This window comes from Macaca fascicularis, chromosome 9, assembly GCF_037993035.2.
Source record: "Macaca fascicularis isolate 582-1 chromosome 9, T2T-MFA8v1.1".
In the NCBI taxonomy this organism is placed as follows: Eukaryota; Metazoa; Chordata; class Mammalia; order Primates; family Cercopithecidae; genus Macaca; species Macaca fascicularis.
The window spans coordinates 135,045,952-135,059,851 of NC_088383.1; the positions used below are offsets into that span (position 1 = coordinate 135,045,952).

The 13,900-nt window shown below is 44.0% G+C and overlaps 1 protein-coding gene across 1 annotated transcript in view; it reads right to left on the reverse strand.

Annotated features, from left to right (window-relative positions):
- ADAM12 (ADAM metallopeptidase domain 12) overlaps window positions 1-13,900 on the reverse strand; it is a 375,641-nt gene that overhangs the window by 60,340 nt on the left and 301,401 nt on the right. The window lies entirely within an intron of this gene.

Genomic DNA, 13,900 nt, shown 5'->3' on the forward strand with positions numbered 1-13,900 from the left:
ATCCTTTCTTTCCCCATCTGCCAGCTGAGATTAGGGTATCCCATGGTTTTAGGAGATGGAGGAGTCAGGCATGGCATCTGGTCCTAACTCATTGTATGGAGGGAAGCCACCTGCAGCCTACAGCCTCAGGGCCTCATCCAGACGGAAAACACGCTAATATGGCAACCCACTGAGCATTTGGGGTTTGATTCCCAAAGCAGCCAGTGTTATCCAACATACACAGAGTGTCTCACTTTTTACAAATGCATTTTCCCATGTCTTGAGGCAGCAAGGATTATTAAGGTATAAGCATGCCAGAAACCCAGAAAGTTTTATTACTTAGAGAGGGAGCAGGGACTGCTGTCCAGCAAACCCAAGCACCCTCTCCCGACGGAGACATTTATAAGGATGACATTAGAACTGGATCTCAATCAATTGGCCAAACCAACACAAGCTGCTACGCTTCCCTAATGATGGTAGACCAGCGGCCACTTAATGACAGAGCTTGGCAAATTCTGAGATCATGATTTCCAGGACCGAACTGATAACACTGCACCATCCTCTCCGAGTGGTTTCCCTTTTCTTCCCCGAGTATATAAGGCATGCTATTAGCCAGAGTTGTAATGACCAGGTATTTATTTTTTCTTTATTTTCTGAGACTGACTGTCACTCTGTTACCCATGCTGGAGTGCAGTGGCTCACTGCAACCTCCACCTCCTGGGTGCAAGTAATTCGCCTGCCTCAGCCTCTCAAGTAGCTGGGATTACAGGCGCCCACCACCACGCCTGGCTAATTTTTTGTATTTTTAGTAGAGATGGGGTTTCACCATGTTGGCCAGGCTGGCCTCAAACTCCTGAGCTCAGGTGATCCGCCTGCCTCGGCCTCCCAAAGTGCTGGGATTACAGGCATGAGCCACCACGCCTGGCCCTTCACTTTTAAACTTTAATTGTAGGTTCAGGGGTACATGGGCAGGTTTGTTATGTAGGTAGACTGCATGTTAACGGGGTTTGGTGTACAGATTATTTCATCACCCAGGCAATAAGCATAGTTCTCCACAGGGAGTTTTCTGTTATTCTCCTTCCCCGTTGTCTGTTATTCCCTTCTTTGTGTCCATATGTACTCAGTGTTTAGCTCTCACTTATAAATGAGAACATGTAGTATTTGGTTTTCTGTTGCTGCATTAGTTTTCCCTCCAAGTGGTTTCTATCAACCTTGGGCTATTAACTCTGGAGTATATTAATAATCCTAATATAAATAAATTAATAAATGAAAGTGCTCCTCTGTGAATGCAAAGGCAACATACCAGGACTTACTCATAGTGCTGTAACAATCTTGAAATCTTTGTGACTTCCCCTGGCAGACAGACTGGTTATCCCTGGTATCAAAATGATACTGACTAGGTTCAAACAATGATCCACAAGAAAAATGATAATGTGTCTGCAATTTAGAAGGGTATTATGTTGAAGTAACTGGTACATTACACGGGGACTTAAGAGCAGTTTTTCTTTTTGCAAAAAAATAAATAAATACATTTCATGCAGGTACAGATGAAAACTTCTTCTGTATTTGAGAGTTTTCCTAGGATGTATATGTCTCCAGGCCTGATCGAGGAGATGAAACATCATTCTCAGTCAATGATGTGCAACTTAGTTCTGTGACAAACCATTATCAGTTCATTCTAAAAGGGAAGTGATTTCTAGAAAGTATTAAGAGTTAATTAGGAAAGACCCTAGGATAAATGGTAAGTCTCAGGAACGGTTTATAGCAAGAATCACAGCAATTAAGAGAAGCTTGGAAAAGAGTGGTCTGAATTGCCCTGTTTCCCAAAGGAGCAGAGAATGTCCATAGACCCCAGAGATTGGAGAGCCGAGACCAGCTCCATTCACTAAGCTCAGACATGCCTTCCCCATCTCATTCCTTTCAAAGCAACAAACACACAAACATTGAGTTTTGGGTGGGTTTGCCATCCAAATAGGATGAATGAGAACAGTTTAAGTCCAGGATTTAAATCTCAGAATGTGTGGGAGAGGAGAACAGACCAGATCATCATTGGCAAAGATCATCATTGTCTTTTTGTGTCCGCATTGGGTGTTGTCTGTGTAGAGTGATCTGTGTAATAATATATTTCTACTTCCCTTAGCTTGTCCTTATTCTGCTGAAGGACACCCCCCAAATGTTAACAAAATTCTTTCTCATTCAGAATCATGCATACATAAATAGTCCTTATCCAATTCACAGGTGTTCATCCTTGCTCTGAGGAACAGCATCCTGGCATTACTTCCTCAGGGGTGCCTCTGTTTTAACAGGAAAGTAGCGATGTCTTCCTCAGATGTGAAATGAGGTCTTGATGAATTCACCGACACTGAACAGATCCTTTCTCAGGGCTCCTTTCCACATGGCCTGAGCTCAGCAGCATGCCGCCTGCCTTCCAGGTCAGGACAATCCAAACTTCCAGCAACTCCTGACCATGGGATGTGGCCTGAGCTCAGCAGCATGCCGCCTGCCTTCCAGGTCAGGACAAATTCAACTTCCAGCAACTCCTGACCATGGCTGACAGCTCCAGTCACGAGTAGGTGTGAGTGGCTTCTCTTCACACCAACCTGGGGTTTTTCTGACTTGCTCAGGGGACCCAGCAAGGTGAATGGGGAGTCCAGCAGCCCTTCCACAAACATTCCTGCCATTTCCTCGGACTGGGTCAGCCAATATCGCTACCATGTCCTCTATGTAATAAAGAAAAAAATGCCTTATTTATTGTTCAAGAACTTACTTTTGATGACAAATGGTGATGAGGCCAAGGAGCATTTTCTACCTGTAGGATGTCATTCCTCATCCCATCCTTTCATGATTTCTCAGCAAGGAGGCAGGTGACTATTCACTCTAATACAATAGTTATGAACCCTATTTGGCCATTTAGAGGAAGTCAGGCTTTAGAGGAAGAAAATCAGAACAACATATCACACATCGTTCCATTATTCCCCAAGTATTTATTCAACACGGACCAGGTGCCAGGCATTGTTCTAGGCTTTGGGGATATGGGAATGAAGAAAACAAAAAAATCTCAGCCCTCATGGAGCTTGCATTCAGTGGGGCCAACAGATAATAGGCAAGCTAAGGGAACAGAATGAGTTAAGAGTAGAATTAAGGAGAAAAAATAAAAGAGCAAGGGAAGAGGATGTGTATTGAACTTTTAGGGACAGTGGACCTCACCAGGAAACTTCACCAGGAAGAGGGTCATTTGAGCCCCTCACCCACAGGGAAGAAGGTGTGACTGCACCTGGGGAAAGAGCTAGTGCAAGTGTGCGCAGACGGACAGGACTGGCCTGGAGGAACTTACTCAACATTGGGAAACAGGCTCTTCTTGCAGACATACACCCAGAGAGGCAACCTCTTTTCTACTTGGCATCATTCCTGTATAGGTCAAGGTCATGCTGATGGTGAGAAGATCCCATAGAGTGTCAATATACAGGGAGCTGTGCCTCTGTATGGGCCAGGCACTGGGAATGACTGAAGGTATTTTTATTTAAATAATTTCAACTTTTATTAGCGATGACGGAGTACATGTACAAATTTGTTACATGGGTATATTTCATGATGCTGGGGTCTGGGGTCCTGTCACCCAGGTAGTGAGCATAGTACTCAATAGGTGGTTTTTCAGCCCTTGCTCTCCTCTCATCCTCCCCCATCTAATAGTCCCCAGTGCCTGTTGTTCTCATCTTTACATCTATGTCTATTCAATGTTTAGTGCCCACTTGTAAGTGAGAATGCATGGTATTTGATTGCTATTCTTGCATTAATTTGATTAGGATAATGGCCTCCGGCTCTATCCATGTTGCTGCAAAGGACATAATTTCATTCTTTTGATGGCTATGTAGTATTCCATACCACATTTTCTTTGTCCAATCCACTGTTGAAGGGCACCTAGGTTGATTCCATGTCTTTGCTATTGTGAATAGCACTATAATGAAAGTATGAGGGCATATGTCTTTTTGACAGAATGAGTTATTTTCTTTTGGATATATACACAGTAGTGGGGGTGCTGGGTCAAATGGGAGTTCTGTTTTAAGTTCTTCAAGAAATTGCCAAACTGCTTTCCATGGTGGCTGAACTAGTTTGCATTCCCACCAACAGTGTATAAGCATTCGCTTTTCTCCATAGCATTGCCAGCATCTGTTATTCTTGACTTTTTAATAATCGCTATTCTGTCTGGTGTGAGATGGTATCTCAGTGTGTTTTTGATTTGCATTTCTCTGATGATTAGTGATGTTGAACATTTTTTCACATGGTCACTTGTATATCTCCTTTTGAGAGGTCCTTTGCCCATTTTTAAATTGAACTATTTGTTTTTTGCTTGTTAAGTTCCTTGTAGATTCTAGATATTAGATCTTTGTCAGATGCATAGTTTGTGAATATTTTCTCCCATTCTGTAGGCTGTCTGTTGGTAATTTCTTTGGCTGTGCAGAAGCTCTTTAATTAGGTCCCACTTGTCAATTTTTGTTTATGTTGCAATTGCTTTTGGGGACTCAGCCATAAATTATTTGCCAAAGTCAAAATAAAAGGCATCCAAATAGGAAAAGAAGAAGTCAAACTTTCTCTCTTTGCTGACAATATAATTCTATACATAGAAAATGCTAAAAATTCTGCCAAAAGGCTCCTGGAACTGATAAATGAATTCAGTAAAGTTTCAGGATACAAAATAAATGTACAAAAATCAGTAGCATTTCTCTACACCAATAATGTTCTAGCTGAGAACAAAATCAAGAACACAATCCCATTTACAATAGTCACACGAAAAAGGAAATATGTAGGAATCTAACTAGCCAAGGAGAGGAAAGTTCCCTACAAGGAGAACTACAAAACACTGCTGAAAGAAATCAGAGATGACCCAAATAAATGAAAAACTATTCCATGCTCACGGATTGGAAGAATCAACATTGTTAAGGTGTCCATACTACCTAAAGCAATTTGCAGATTCAGTGCTATCCTTATCAAAATACCAATGTAATTTTTCACAGAATTCAAAAAAACTATCCTAAAATTCATATGGAACCAACAAGGAGCCCAAATAACCAAAGCTATCTTAGGCAAAAAGAACAAAGCCAGAGGTATCATATTATCTGACTTTAAACTATATTATAAGGCTACAGTAACCAAAACAGCATGGTAGTGGTACAAAAACAGATACATAGACCAATGGAACAGAATAGAGACCCTAGAAATAAACCCAAACACCTATAACCATTGCATCTTTGACAAAAATGAACAAAAATAAACAATGGGGAAAGGACTCCCTATTCAATAATAAATGCTGCTGGGATAAATGGCTAACCATATGCAGAAAGTTGAAACTGAACCCCTACCTCTCACCATTTACAAAAATTAACTCAAGATGGATTAAAGATTTAAAGGTGTTTTTAAGAACTCCAAACCCTTATTCCCCCACCTTTTTATATTTTTAAAGCAATTTTTTTTTTCCTTTTTTTTTTTTTTAAGCAGGCAAAGGTCTGCTCCTCATCTCCCTTTTTCTGCTCTAAGATAGTCTCATTCGATCAAAACACAGAACTAAGTATGGAAAACTTACAGCAAACCCAATGACCTCCCCCATACAAAAAATTTAATAAACGAAAATTACTTCAAATCTTAAGAGATAAGGGAGATTTGCCAGTAGTGAATATTAGATTCCTCTAATGGTAACACTATCCTAATCCACACATATTAGAATACTTTCTATATCCTAAGTAGCCACTAGTTACCTAGTGGCTAGAGCAAAGCACGTGCCAATGTCTAACGGCTCAAGGAGTCAAAGAGCAGTGAGTTGGTCTGCGTGAAAGACGTGCCAATGGACAACAAGCGAGGCAAGGAATCCACTCCCCAAGGTCTCAGGAATCATCGCCAGGATCTGTCAGTGCAATCAGTGATGAGACCGCTATTGCACACTTAGCCATGCCGGAGAGAGGATGCTGGCAAGATGCTCAGCAAGGCCAGGTGTATCACTGACTCCCCAGGTGCCGACTCTGCCTACACACTTCTGATGATGGCAGAATCCAACTTTGAGTGGCAAATTCACAACTCTCTCATTTATTCACTCACTTATGGAGCAACAGTTTTCAAGTGTCTATTACATTCAAAGCACTGAAGAGGATCCCAATTCCAATACGACTTGAACCTGGCCCCATACTCCCCTTGCCAAGCTCCTTTCTTAAGGGAGGTGCCCACCCTCTCATCTCATTTCCTCTCCAGCCACTCTCCAAGGCCCATATAATTCCACTCCTCCAGAAATGGTCTTTGAAGTCCCAAACCCCCAGAAACATATCTTTTATGCCACATAAATGGAGTCTGAGTGGAACTACAGTCCAAGGCTGTAAGTTCTCGTTCCCTTCCTGTGTCACCACCTTCTGGCCACATTATAAATTCCCAAGACTAGTAACTGGGTTAAAATATATACTTTTTTTGGCATCACTGTTTATGGAGTACCTGCTTGAAGCTATGTGATATGGTGGTGCTTTCTCATGGCAATATTTTTCTTCTTTTATACTTTTTTTTGAATTTAAAATTTTGAAACAATCCAATGAAATAGTTATGATTATCTCCATTTGCAAATGAGGTGAAGGGATTTGAGAGTTCACAGTTAGGGGATGGCAGTACTAGATTTGATCAATTCTTATGATTCCATGTTCAGGTACTAAAAACCATTTTCTTTATTACCAATGCAAGTTCAGCACTGGATGACCAGCAGTGAATGCTGAAACACAGAAGGTGATTGACTAACCCTCAATGTACCGATTTAAACACAGGGGACAAATCCTGCTGTGATCCCACATATGCCTGGACCAGTGGTTCTCAAAGTGTGCTCCCAGGACAAGCAGCACTAGGAACTTTCTAGAAAGGCACATTCTCAGGCCCCACTCAGACCTACTAAGTCAGAATAACTCAGGGTAGGGGCCTAGAAACCTGTATTTTAATAAGCTCTGCAGACGATTTGCTAAATTGATATCGAATTTACACAACACAAAATTCATCCTTTAAGTCACTTCAAAGTATATAATCCAATGTTTTTTTCCCCCGCACATTCACAGTGTTGTGTAACCATCACTACTATCTAACTGCAGAACTTTCCCCCACCCCTCAAACAAACCCCACATCCATGAAGCCGTCACTCTTCATTCTCCCTTTCCCCCCGCAGCCCCTGCCAACCACGAATCTGCTTTCTGTCTCTACAGATTCGCCTGTTCTGTTCATTTCATGTAAGCGGAATCCTACACCATGTGGCCTTTTGTGTTTGGCTCCTTTCCCTTAGAATAGCGTTCTCAAGGTTCATCCACAAGGTAGCATGCATCAGAACTTCATTCCTTTTTATGGCTGGATGATATTCCATTGTAAGTGAGACCACACCACAGTTTGCTATCTGCCCATCCGTTAATGGCCCAGGTGATTTTGATGCCCATTAGAGTCTGGAAACAACTTACCTAGATTTTAAATTCAAATGTTGTTGTACCTATTTGTGTCATAACAATAAAAAATGCAATCTAGACTCACCATGGGCCACCTGTCATAGCCTAAAAAATAATTATGTTTTGCTTTCTTGTCCCATCTTCTAAGAAAAGCCCAATGTATAGCATTTTGAAAACCTGATCTGATTTTAGGCATGTGCTAAAAATCCCAAGAGTATCTGTCTCATAAACAAAATTTGTATCAGAAATGAATTTTCAGGTATCTGGACATGTTATGTTAAATTGACTAATCCTCATACTGCACAGTAATTAAGGTATAGGAAAGGTTCTAGTTGTGAACAGAGTGATGTTTCCCTTCCACTTGCTTCCAAATCCAAAGTATGGTAATTGTGCCTCCTTTGTGCTTGTATTTTTCTTATTTAATAGCTTTATTCCCTGGAGCATCCATGGAAAGAACATTGACTTGGGTCAGGTAGTTGCTCATGACATCAAAGAACTCATACAGCCCCTCGCCTGTGGTTAAAAAGAGAAGCCTCAGTTTCTTCCATAGCCTTTGGCAAGCTCATCACAACATACCTTTTAACATGTCTAATACATTAGCCCAAATGTGCCAGGACAGCAGCTCATTGAAGTGACATATAGCAGAGAGAGACTGGTGCAAAGCAATAAAACCAGAGAATTACTCAGGAAAGAAGCCCTTTAGCACGATACTCTCCCTTGGCGTGAGAATGCGTTAAAATGGTCATACCTGGGGCCCAGGAAGAAAAGTGCTGCTTTCAGCTCAGAGGCAGAGAATTTATCTCCAAAGCCATGGCAGGGTGACTGTGGCCCCTGCTAGGATGTGACCTCTTTTGTTAGCCTTGCTTTCCTTTTTCTCTAATATTTAACTACCAGGGACACTTGGGGCAAGTTGACCATGTTGAATGCAAGGTTAAAAATAAAAAGAGGATGAAACAGACAGCTGGGTGATTTGGGGAAAAAACACCACCTTTAAAAAGAGGAATGCCACTTACAGCTCCCCGCCATAAAGGCAGACATGGCTTCATATTTTAGCCATCACAAAGCTGCCAAGTAAAACATGATTAGGGGTTACTTTTACTTTGAAAAATCTGCAGTCAGAAGGTTCTTTTCTTGTCGAAGCCTATTGTGCGTCTCACTGCTATATTCTTGGGGGTGAATCACACTAGGCCAATTTATCAACCTTGACAGTCGAAGTCAGGAGTTATCTGCCTTGCAAAAGCTCTCTGGGTATGATTCAGAGACAACTGCTTTTCTTGCTGGAAATTAGGCATCTAGAGAAAGCAGCTATAATCAGGCTGGATTCAGGGGGGCTGCAGGTCACGGTCCCGCTGCTTCCTGTGACTCTGCGGCCTCATTAATAAACACGCACTGAGTCTAGGTTCCCCAGCGCCAAGCTCAGGGGCTGACATCTGTCTGAGTGCTGATGGCAGGAAAGGAGTGGAAGTGACCGAGGAAGAAGGATGGAACAGCCGGGCAGCGGCTGAGAGCAGCTTGGAGCTGATACAACTGTGTGACAGGAAAAGCCAAAGTTTCAGGGAACCGGGGACGGGAATACATCCAGATTTTTCAGTTTAAACTGATTGGGGGAAAAAACAAAACAAAACAAAAAAACCACCTCATATCGTCCACAGCTGATAAATGATTAGACGGTGAAGGGCTAACTGGTTTCGGAAAATATGTTGCCGACATTCTGCTTCCCACTGGTTTCTTTCTGCAGACCGAAATGGGAGTTTTGGTTTTTTTCCTGACAGCAGACGCCACAAATTCAGCAGACCCAGGAGGCCCTTTACCTGGGCGTGTGGAGAGAAGTAAAGTCGGAAACCTATGTCTGGGCACCCCGTCTATCCGTACTTCATTGAGCCTCCGTTTTCACATCTATAAAATAGGGATAACAACTACCTCATTGCACTGAAGTGGAGGATAAACGAGCTTCAAACAAAAAGAGGAAAGTCTGGTTAACTTCCAAGCACTGTGAAATTCTCGCTCCCAGTACTGACTGGCAAAAGAGGTGTCTGTCTTTCTCCCATTGAGAGTGGCCCTGACTGCGAATCCCCCAATGTATGACAGTGCTTAAGAACATTTCCCATATGATGTAGAATGTATTACTTGTAGCCAAAATATAGCACGCTTTACACTGTAAAACCACAAATACAAGTAAATTTGAGAGCAAAATGATTCAGGAGGCGAAGGGATGAGCAAACAGTTAAAGATCATTCCCTCCGTTTAATACATAGATGGTGTCAAAGAAGCAAAAGAGCCTGTCCCGTTCTGGAAGGGCCAGTTTTTCTTTAGCTCGACAAGAGCATGTAGTTAGGAGCACAACTGAGCAACCCACAAACAAAACAAAAACGCCCTTTAGATGGCTGTTACCTGCTATGCGGCTCTGCTTGTTTCCAGTTCCTGAAAGCTTTTTCTGGCCCTTTTCCTAAAGCTCATTTCACATGAGCTCACCCCACATCTTCTGTCCATTTTTTGGCCACAGCCAAGGCCAGGCACTGAGCTCAGAGTGAGACGTGGCCACAAATTATGGGATTCATTCTCCGGAGAAGACAATCTAGTGACTTTTTTCTTTTTTTTGATATGGAGTTTCGCTCTGTAGCCCAGGCTGGAGGGCAGTGGCGCAATCTCGGCCCACTGTAACTTCCGCCTCCCAGGTTCAAGCGATTCTCCTGCCTCAGCTTCCTAAGTAGCTGGAATTACAGGTGCGCAGCTAATTTTTTCGTATTTTTAGTAGAGATGGGGTTAAACCATGTTGGCCAAGCTGGTCTCAAACTCCTGACCTCAGGTGATGACCCACCTCAGCCTCCCAAAGTGCTGGGATTACAAGCATGAACCACCATGCCGGCCACATCTTTTATCATTCATTCCATGACTAGCTTGCTGAGCTTTTCCAAAAACAACTTAGTAATTCTTAGTAGTTCACAGCCAGTCTACTTATTCCTAGTCCCTTGAGGAGCATAAGCCCAACATGAATTCCCTCTTCTCTTCCCAGGTGAGAGCGAGTTCCTCTTACAGTATGAGGGGGCAGGGAACCGCAGCATGGGGAATGGACGTTGCTTGAACAAGCTGCAAACCAAAAATTCTAGGGCCATTTTCAGGAAAATCTTCAGGTCTTTCCCCAGTTATGCCCAGGAATAAAAACTTTCAATCACCACACACAGAATTTATGTGCAATCAAGTAGCATGCCTGGTAGGCCAGGGCAGTGGGGTTTGTACTCACAGGTGACCAGCCTCATGTTCAGTGCCGTGGCAGGCCTGCCATGGATGCGAGGTCATCTCATTTTAGGGGCTTTTTACTCCATCCTGCCTGGAGCAGGGCTGGATAGGAGCCACCATTTGTTTAGTGAACCCCTGCTGGGGACGAGGAGCCTGGCAGACACTCTCTCACTGACACCTCTGGGAGCCAATTATGACTCCTATTTTAGGGATGAGGAAACTGAGTGTAGGCAGCTTGGGTTCTTTGCCGGGACCCCGCAGTTCCTGCGTGGAGACTGAAAGCACAGATCTCTGACTGGAAGGCCTGTGTTCTTCCCACTCAACCACACCGTCTAGAGGGCTATCAGGAGGCCTCCAAGAGCAGCTTCCAGGAGCTTCCCCAGGGCAGGGCCTCTGGGCAGCCTCAGGCATAACCCAGCACAAATGGCTATGCCGGCAGCAGTAGTATCCATGGGCTGGGAGAGGCAGCTGCCCTGATATCTCGGGGCTCCCTGGAGCCAGATGTAAACAGAAGGAACCCCAAGGGCCTACACTTCCTTCCAGGTGCACCTTAGAGCACTTCCCTAAAGGTCTTTGGCGTAACAGAAGACAAAGGCCAGGGCTTGGGATTTATCCAGCTCACCTGAGGTGATACCTGGGCCAGATTGTGCACACCTGAGGAGGGCTGCGAGCCCGTTCAGACCCTAATGAGCTGCAGGCAGGGGAAATAGGTGCTCCGCCTCAAAAGCCTCGTGACTCCTCGTGGTGTGATGGGAGAGGGAACTGGGCCTGAGTCAGCCCACTCTGCCTGCCCAGCGGTGCACAGGGACACAGCACTGAGCACACAGGCTCAAACGACAGAACAGAACTGAGGTTGAAGCTAATGGGGCAATCCATCCTCACGTCCACTCCAGAAACAGAAAGTGACTGCCTTATAACTGGACGCTGACCCAGTGGGCCAACCAGATGGACCACAGAAAGCTAAGAAAACCACCAGGCCAGGAGCAAATGATCAGAAATATCCTTAGTAGGCTATTTCCATCGTTAATAGCAAACACGTGGGCCCCAGAATACAGCCATCTGCAGCACATTATAATTCATGGTCTTAACTTGAGAACTTTGACCTCTGCTCCTCCTCCCTGAAACCAATTAAAGTGCAAATAGAATATCCCAGAATTTTTAATAAAGACACCAGCTGAGCTCTGGTCAGTTGAGACATGTACAGGAAGCTTCTGGATGTTACCAGAAAGTGGACTTTTCACTTCTGAGCTATGATGGCTATTTCTTCCTGAACCAAGTCCTGAAAGGCCAAGAACCCAGGGGCAGGGGACACAGTGTCTACATTAAAAGGACCTCAGCCCATCAGGGGCCATGTATCAGACGAGCTACTCAGCTTCACTGCAAGAAATGACTGCTGACTTTGTGTGGGGGTTGTTGGGGGACCAGACTCTCGTAGACATGACAGATGCAGTGTCTGAATAAGGGACAGTGGGCATGTCTGAAATGATGCCACCCTTTCTTCCTACCCCAGTAGACAGACCTGCACAGAATACGCTAGTTGTTTCTGCTGACTCAGCAAGTCTGTAACAGGGAGGCTTCTAATCAAATATGATAGAAAAAGCAGTCATGGTAGATATCTCCAAGCCTGCCACCAGGGCTGAAGTCTACATGTGCCCAGTTCTTGCCCCACTGAGCAACTGACACCATAGTTACCACCAGAGCAATGTGGAACTCAAGAATGAGAAAGAGCTGTCCCTCTCAACCCTCCCCATCCCTATGCCTGAGAGCCAAAGGCTCACAGGTACCCAGTGAAAGGCCAAAGAATGGATCAGGAGCCTGAGGCTGCAGGCTGAGATCCAGAATGACCCTGACCACATGTGGGCCCTCTGGCCTTCCTGAGCCTCAGAGTTTGCTCACCTGTAAAACGGAGATGATTGTATTTGTTCTTTATTTTTAGGGCTGTGACAATGAAAGGAGATGCCAAAGATCTTTGTAAACCGGAGAGTGGTTCTACGAAGTCTTATGCTCACAACTGCTTTTAGATTTGACATTTTTGATCTCTCTCCTCCCACTTTAGCTAAATTAAGCAAAGGCTTTCAGGGGAAGTCCCTGCTGGAAAGACTCTACTGTTTGAAATTGTTCCCCTCACCCAGGTCTCCACGGATTATGTACAGAAAAGCAGTGGACTCCGCCTCCTATTTATCTGGGTTTTCTCTGCTCTATTTTGTTTTTATTTTCTTCTATTTATTGTGTGTATTATTGCAAACTATTGTAAATTCATTGTAGAATGATGTGGAATAAACAAAAAATGAAAATGCTGCTGCTGCAATTGCTAGATTTAGTACAAAAGACAGCGGCCTCAGTGCGTTCTCCCCAGAGATTTTGCCATTACACAGATGGAGAAGAGAAAACCTCACTGTGCACTTATCTAATTGTGCTGTACTCACCCTCTCTCTCTCCATCCATCCACCCAGCCAACGTCTATCCATCTGTCCATTGTACCATCTCTCTCTCCATTATCCATCCATTTCCACCTACCCATTATCCATTCATCCACCTATCCATCTACCTATCATTGATTTATGCATCTACCCATCCTTCCTTCTTTCCATCCATCCTTCTGTCCATCCGTCTGTCCATCCATCCATCCATCATTCCACCCACCCATTATCCATTAATTTACTGACCCAATTACCTATCATCTATTTATCTATCCTTCCTTCCTTCCTTCCTCTCAACCATCCATCTATCATCCACCCACCCACCCACCCACCCACTCATGGATCCTTTCAGTCAAGAAGTATTTATTGAGTTCTACTATGTGTCAGGCACTGTTCTAGGTGCTGGGAGTTCAGCAATAAACAAAACACAAATTCCTGACCTTGTGGAGCTGAAAATGAGTCCTTTTGGATATTGTCTGTTGTAGAGAAGTCCAGAAATTACCGTTTACCCCACACTGTGGCCTCTGTGCCTGGGGAGAGGAGGAAGCCATGGGGATAAGTGTGTGGGAGGGGGATTGCAGGATTGGCAGGATTTCAGCTGAAATGTTTTCACACATGCTCTACAACAAATAAAATGCTGGGTTAACGAGCCAGTGACAGGAAAGCATTCTCTGCTGTTGGAACATAAATTGAAGGAGGCTTGCAGAATTAAATGGCTTAAAAATGGGGCTACCTCCCACCTCCCAGAGGTTGCACAGGGACATTGCTCTGTACTGAGGCAGCTTTAGTTCTCACATAAAGCCCAAATGTGTTCAC